Genomic DNA, 6,000 nt, shown 5'->3' with positions numbered 1-6,000 from the left:
TTTTTAAAGGTTGTTTTGATATTCTGGTTTCTTTAAATTTTCATAGAGATTTTTGAATCGGGTTGTCGGGTTTCTACAAAAACACACTTTTGAGAAGTTTTGGTTGGGATTGCAGTGACTAATGATTAGTCTGAGAATAATTGACATATCTTAACAATATGGAGTCTCCCAATCCCTGGTTTATTTCACTCTTGACTTGGGTCTCCTTTAACATCTCCCAGCAGAGCTTTGATGTTTGTAGAGGGACAATTAGCTGAAAGAAGAGATGACAGGAGTTAGGGATGGATTGGCTGTGGGACGAGTGTGAGGAAAAAGGGAGTGGGCAGGGCTAAATGACAAAATCTCCTCTTGAGTCTCTAGGTGGAGATGAGAAAGAAAATGACTTCTCCTGGGGGGGATCCAGCTCAGAAGAAGGGCCTAAATGTGGACTCAACTGTCCCCCAGGGCCATGTGCATGACCTTCTGAGACCCACCTCTGCACACCCTCCCACCCTGGGGGGGGCCCTGACAGGCAGATGGGTGCACAGTCCCAGGAGGAAGTGATGTGGAGAAGTTGATACTTTTCTTCCATGAGGCCGTAAGGACCCTCTCTTGCTCTCCCTGCTCAGCCTCCTTTCCTTCTCTGCTCTGGTGGGCCAGGACGGTCTGTTAACAGCACTGGATTGTCCCATCAGTAGCCTCCTGACTGGTCACTGAGGGTCAGACAGCCCCTCCCTCTCTCCCTGTCACCCCTGGTTCTTCAAGCTAATGAGACCTGCCCTGATTCCCGAGCCAGGCTGCTGGCCTTAATCCCCCCCCCCCGGCAGGGGGTTCGTGCGGGTGGAGAAAGAAAGAGCCCCTTATGATGAGACACAATGACCCAGCCACAAGGCAGGATTACCACCATCACACGCGTGTATGTACGTGTGCGAGGATGTGTGCGCGTGCGTGTGCATGCTCGGGTGTATGGCGAAATAGAACAGACCTAGGGAGGGAGATGGAGACAAGGACAATCACAAGTACAGAGTGAGAGAGGCTACCAAGATAGGGAAAAAGCAGAATTGGAGGGAAAGTCGGGAGAAAGAAATCGAGAATCAGAGAATCAAATGAGGTGTTGGCGAAAAAGAGAGAGAAACAGGACCAGAGCTTGGAACTTGGGAGGTTGGATAAAGAAGCACAGAGGTACAGGGGGTACACTGGAGTTGCAGGGACAGGTGGACAGACAGGGAGACAGGGACAGAGAGACACAGGTGCCCAAAGCAAAACAGAGACAGAGTCGCAGGGAGAGAAAGGGAATAAGAGATCTGAGAACAAGAGACCAAGGCAGAAATGCAAGGAAATCAATCAAGACAGGGACGGAGGGGCACAGAGTTGGAGAACGAGGTGGGGGGGCACACATGTGAAGCAGCAGGAACGGCATAGCCGGGGGCCCAAGGGAGAGAGAAACTGAGGCCCAGAGATCCCAAACAAAGACCAGTAGAGCAAGTAGGAGAAGCTGATGTCCGTTAGAGACAGAAAGTTTGGAGACCAGAGTGATAGAGGCCGAGGCCGACAGAGAGAAAAGGGGAAACTGAGCCAGAAGCCACGAACAATGGGGCCAGACAGGTTTGAATAAGTCGGCAGACAGAATGCTGGGGAGAGAAGGGGTGACCCAGGAGGGGAGGCAGAAAGCCCTGCACCCCTTATTTTTCAAATGATCTCTCAGCAACACCCAGCATTTCTCTCCTTCCTCTTTGATGGGATGCCAAAGCGGGAGGGACACCAGTTGGACCTCAGGAAGAACTTCCCTGAAGAGTGGGGGCTCCTGGTCACAGGCAGGAGCTGGGGCTTCCTGTCCCCATCAGCCTTAATTGCCAAGATGTCTTGGGGAGGAGAGGGGGGATTAGGCAGACGGGTGCCCCTCCCCCTCCCAGCCAATGTCACCTCCTGGCATCCAGTCAAGTCCCCCACCCGGGGCCAGGATTACCCTCTGAGATCCAGGCCACTGCAAATGACATCACTCCCAGCCAGGGCTTAAAATCGCTCCATGTGAAGGGACCTGTTTCCTTCAGCCTCTGCCACCTGCCAGGAGAGCCCCGTCCCCCTGTTTCTGAAGGTGAGTGTCTGCAAGAGTGGCAGAGGGGACGGAGGGAGGGGGAGTGAGAGAGGGGAGACTCAATTCTCAGTTCTCAGGGGCCGAGAGGAAGGGATGTGTGATGTTTGCTGCAGGGTCCTCTAGGGAATGGCGTTTCCATCCTGGTGTCTGAGGTGCAGGGTGCCTGTGAGCACAGTAGGAGGGAGTGAGGGTGGACAGGGCATGGGGGAATGCCTGGGGTGCCTAGTTATTTGTTGAGCAGATGCTGAATGACAGGAATAGAATGCAAGAACCACTGGCCTGCAGCAGGAGGGAGGAAGGGTAGACTCTGGGGTGGCCCCGGGGCCAGGAATGCCGAGATTCTCAGCTCACATGCTGGTGGAGTGATTACCTGGGGGCCTCCCTACTCTAGAGACTCCTGCTTCCCCAAGTCCCATCTGGATCAGGAGGGTGTATAGTTCAGCTCCTTGTCCCACTGGATGGTGGAGCTCATGGGGGCGGCGCAGACAAGGCAAAGGAGGACCTTGAACGTGGCTGATCTGGGGGAGTCTTGCCAGGGCTGATGTGGGGCCCCCTGAGTCTGGGCTTAAAGCCTGCCTTTTACTCACTGTGTGGCCTTGGGCCATTCACGTGACCTCCCTAAGCCTCAGTTTCCTAGTCTGCTAAAGTGGTGACAATGACAAGTTGCCATGAAGAGCCACTGGGACCCCATGTCACAGGCCTGGCCTGCAGTAAGCCCAGGAGAGGGAGCTGGCTTCATCCTGCTTTGGGGGGATCGGGGGCACAGTTGGGGGTCGAGAGCAGGGAACTCTACTCTCTGAGCCTCGGTTTCCTCCTCTGTGAAGCGAGGATCATAGTAGAACCTACCTTGGAGGAAGTTTTATTGGGATGATTGTTCCCTGAGATCTTGTTCTCGAGGCGCAGTTGGGGGATCATGACTGGAGGTCCTTATGGTTGTCAGCTGCCTGACTGAGGGTGGGTACCTTCCTCTGTGCCCTTCAGGCTCGGTTTCCCCACCTCTAGAATGGGATCATCTCCTTGACTACCCACAAGGTGGGTGCGAGCCTTCAGGCCTTCCCTGTCAGAGCACCTGCTCAGGTGGGAGCCTGGACGCAGTGGCTGCTGAACCTCAGAAGCCCCAAGCACCAGCCTCGGCTTCCACGGGTTGATCCCCAGGGCAGGGAGAGTGGTCTTCCTCAGCCCACCTTTGGGACAATGAAGCATCATTGCCTTGAACTTCACCCGCGGGATGATGACAGGGTTGCTGTCAGGCTGACTGTAAATTCTCAACAAAAGGTAGACATCCTAACTCTTGCTGTCTGTGCTTCTTGGGATGGGACACCAAAGCCTGTGTAGAGTGGGCAAGTCCCGAGGCCATGACCTCACTAGCTGTCTCATCTTGTTGCCAGAGAAAAATTTCAGTGGATGTCCGACATTATTTTTATTATTCTTTGCGGACGTCTTGTCCACAAAGCCCTTGTGGGTTGTCTGAGGAAGCTGGCAAACGCTCAATCCTGGAGGTCATTGTCATGACCAGCTGCTTGGTCTTGGGTGAGCACCTTCCTCACCCCAGGCTCAGATTCCCTGTCTGTAGGGTGGATCACCCCAGTGCAGAATGCTGGGCTCTCCTGGAAGGCCAACCGCTTAGCCTGGTAAACCCGGCACAGAGTCGATGGGGAAGACAATGAACATGGATGCTCTCGTTCCAGGCTCTGCACCTGGTCCCTAGCCCGGCAGTGCCACACGTCTCCCTGTTTCCGCACCTTCCAGAAGCTCCCTTGGAGAAGAGGGAGAGGACAGAGGGAACCCAGGCTGGGTGCCGGGAGAACAGCCTTCAGGAGCCTCCAACCCAGGGTTGGAATCCCGGGTCCCCACAGTCTGTGTGTGACCCTGGGCAAGTAATGGTGCCTGAGCCTGAAGACATTCCCATCTGTGAAATGGGAGCATAACAGGAATGCAGAGTCTGCCTCCCAAGGCTCTGTTGACATAAGGGCGTCCTGCATAGAGAAGGCTTGCATGTGAGTTAGCCCTAGCCATGTAACGAGCCACACTAAAACTTAGCTGCTTAAAACAACAAACACTTATGGTCTCATACAGTGTCTGAGAGACAGGGATCCGGGGCGGCTCCACTGGATGATTCGGGCTAAGGTCTCCTCGTGCTGTTGTATGTAGTCCAATGTCAACCAGGGCTGAGTCCTTGGAGGGGTTGCCTGATGCTTTGGAACTGACCTTCCACGGGGGGCTTGGTCCCATGGCTGTTGGCGGGACACCTCAGTTCCTGGCCCCCTCACGCACCCCCCCCACGATCCCAACCGGCTCCCCCCAGAGCAGCGCCAGCCTTGGAGGTCACCCTGTCATTTATGCAGTGCCGAATGGGGGGCCTATGACAGCCCTGCTCCGTGGGAGGGGACAACACAAGGGGGTGACTACCAGGGGAAAGATTATTGGGGGCTTCCTAGAACACCCATCAGGTCTTCGGATTTAAAGCGGCTTTTTGCTTTTAGTGTAACCACCAGCACTGAGCTTCCCCATGACCTTCCTGGCCAGGCCCTACATCATCTGATTCGCTCTCCACCTGGATCGCTCTGCTCCAGTCACATTGGGCACCTGGTTTCCTCCTCCAACGAGACAAAATGATCCCAGCCTCTGGGCTTTGCAGCTGCTGTTCCCTCTGCCTGGAGGCATCTTCCCACGGTGACTGAGCCCATCGCTTTTCAGCCCCAGGGTCCCATCCTCACAGAGAGACCTTCCCTGACCATCCGTCTAGATGAGCTGTCTTACCCTCGCCCCAAACCCCGTCACTATCCCGTTACCCCATTTCATTTTCCCAGAGGTTCAATCCCATGAGAGCAGTGATGCTGTGTGCCTCATTTCTTGCTACATCCCTACCTCCTACAGCAAGGTGGAATCTCAAACATTTTTCTTGGAGGGGCAGTAGGACCCCAGTTTATGATAAATATAACACCATCCCCCAAGTGAGGGATGAGAAGGAGAGGCTAGTGGGAGCGGGAGGGGGGAAGGAGCTAAAGCAAAGGTCTTCTGTTTTCTACTTTTACTTATTTCTGAAATAGTGTTGTGTGTTTGAGAGAGAGACAGATAGACAGATAGAGACAGAGCGAGAGAGACAGAAAGAGGGAGAGAGAGAAATCCAGGTTAGCGCACAGGATGGCTCCCCAGGGAAGTTATGCTTGAGCTGGAGCATGCAGGAAGAGAAGGGGTTAGCTATGACAGGGACCGGACAAGAGGCATTCCTGGCCCAGGGAATGGCTTATGCACACACCCAGAGAGGCTGGGAGGCTCCCCAAGGCCATCTTAGTGGGGGCGATAGGGAGCCCCGGAAAGGCTCTCATGGTTTTTTGTTTTGTTTAGATTTTATTGTTGCTTTTGTTTTTGAAAAGCTTATATGTCCGTACGGTGACAGAGCAGTCCAAACTATAAAAACAAGGCTTGGATATAGGACACCTCTCCAGAGGGCCTCACTTCTAGTGGTATCCTCTGTCCTTCCTGGAAATTTTCTGTGTATATATATATATATATATATATATATATATATATATATATATACACGCTACACGCTAACCTGGATTTCTCTCTCTACCTCTTTCTGTCTCTGTCTGTCTGTCTCTCTGTGTCAAATAAATAAATAAAATCTTCAAAAAAGTGTAATTTTAACAAAAAGAATTTAAAAAAAAAAAGATTTTACTTGACAGAGAGAGCATGAGCAGGGAGAGCGGCAGGCAGAGGGAGAGGGAGAAGCAGACTTCCCGCCGAGCAGGGAGCCCGATGTGGGGCTTGATCCCAGCACCCCGAGATCATGACCTGAGCTGAAGGCAGAGACCTAACCGACTGAGCCACCCAGGCGTCCCTAATTTTAACAAAATTGGAAAACCTGACTCTCAGACACATACATAATAAGCCCAGATCAAATATTATTTAGGTTATTAAAT

The sequence above is a fragment of the Neomonachus schauinslandi genome, chromosome 16 (genome assembly GCF_002201575.2).
Source record: "Neomonachus schauinslandi chromosome 16, ASM220157v2, whole genome shotgun sequence".
Classification (NCBI taxonomy): domain Eukaryota; kingdom Metazoa; phylum Chordata; class Mammalia; order Carnivora; family Phocidae; genus Neomonachus; species Neomonachus schauinslandi.
This window is presented reverse-complemented; position numbering follows the sequence as displayed.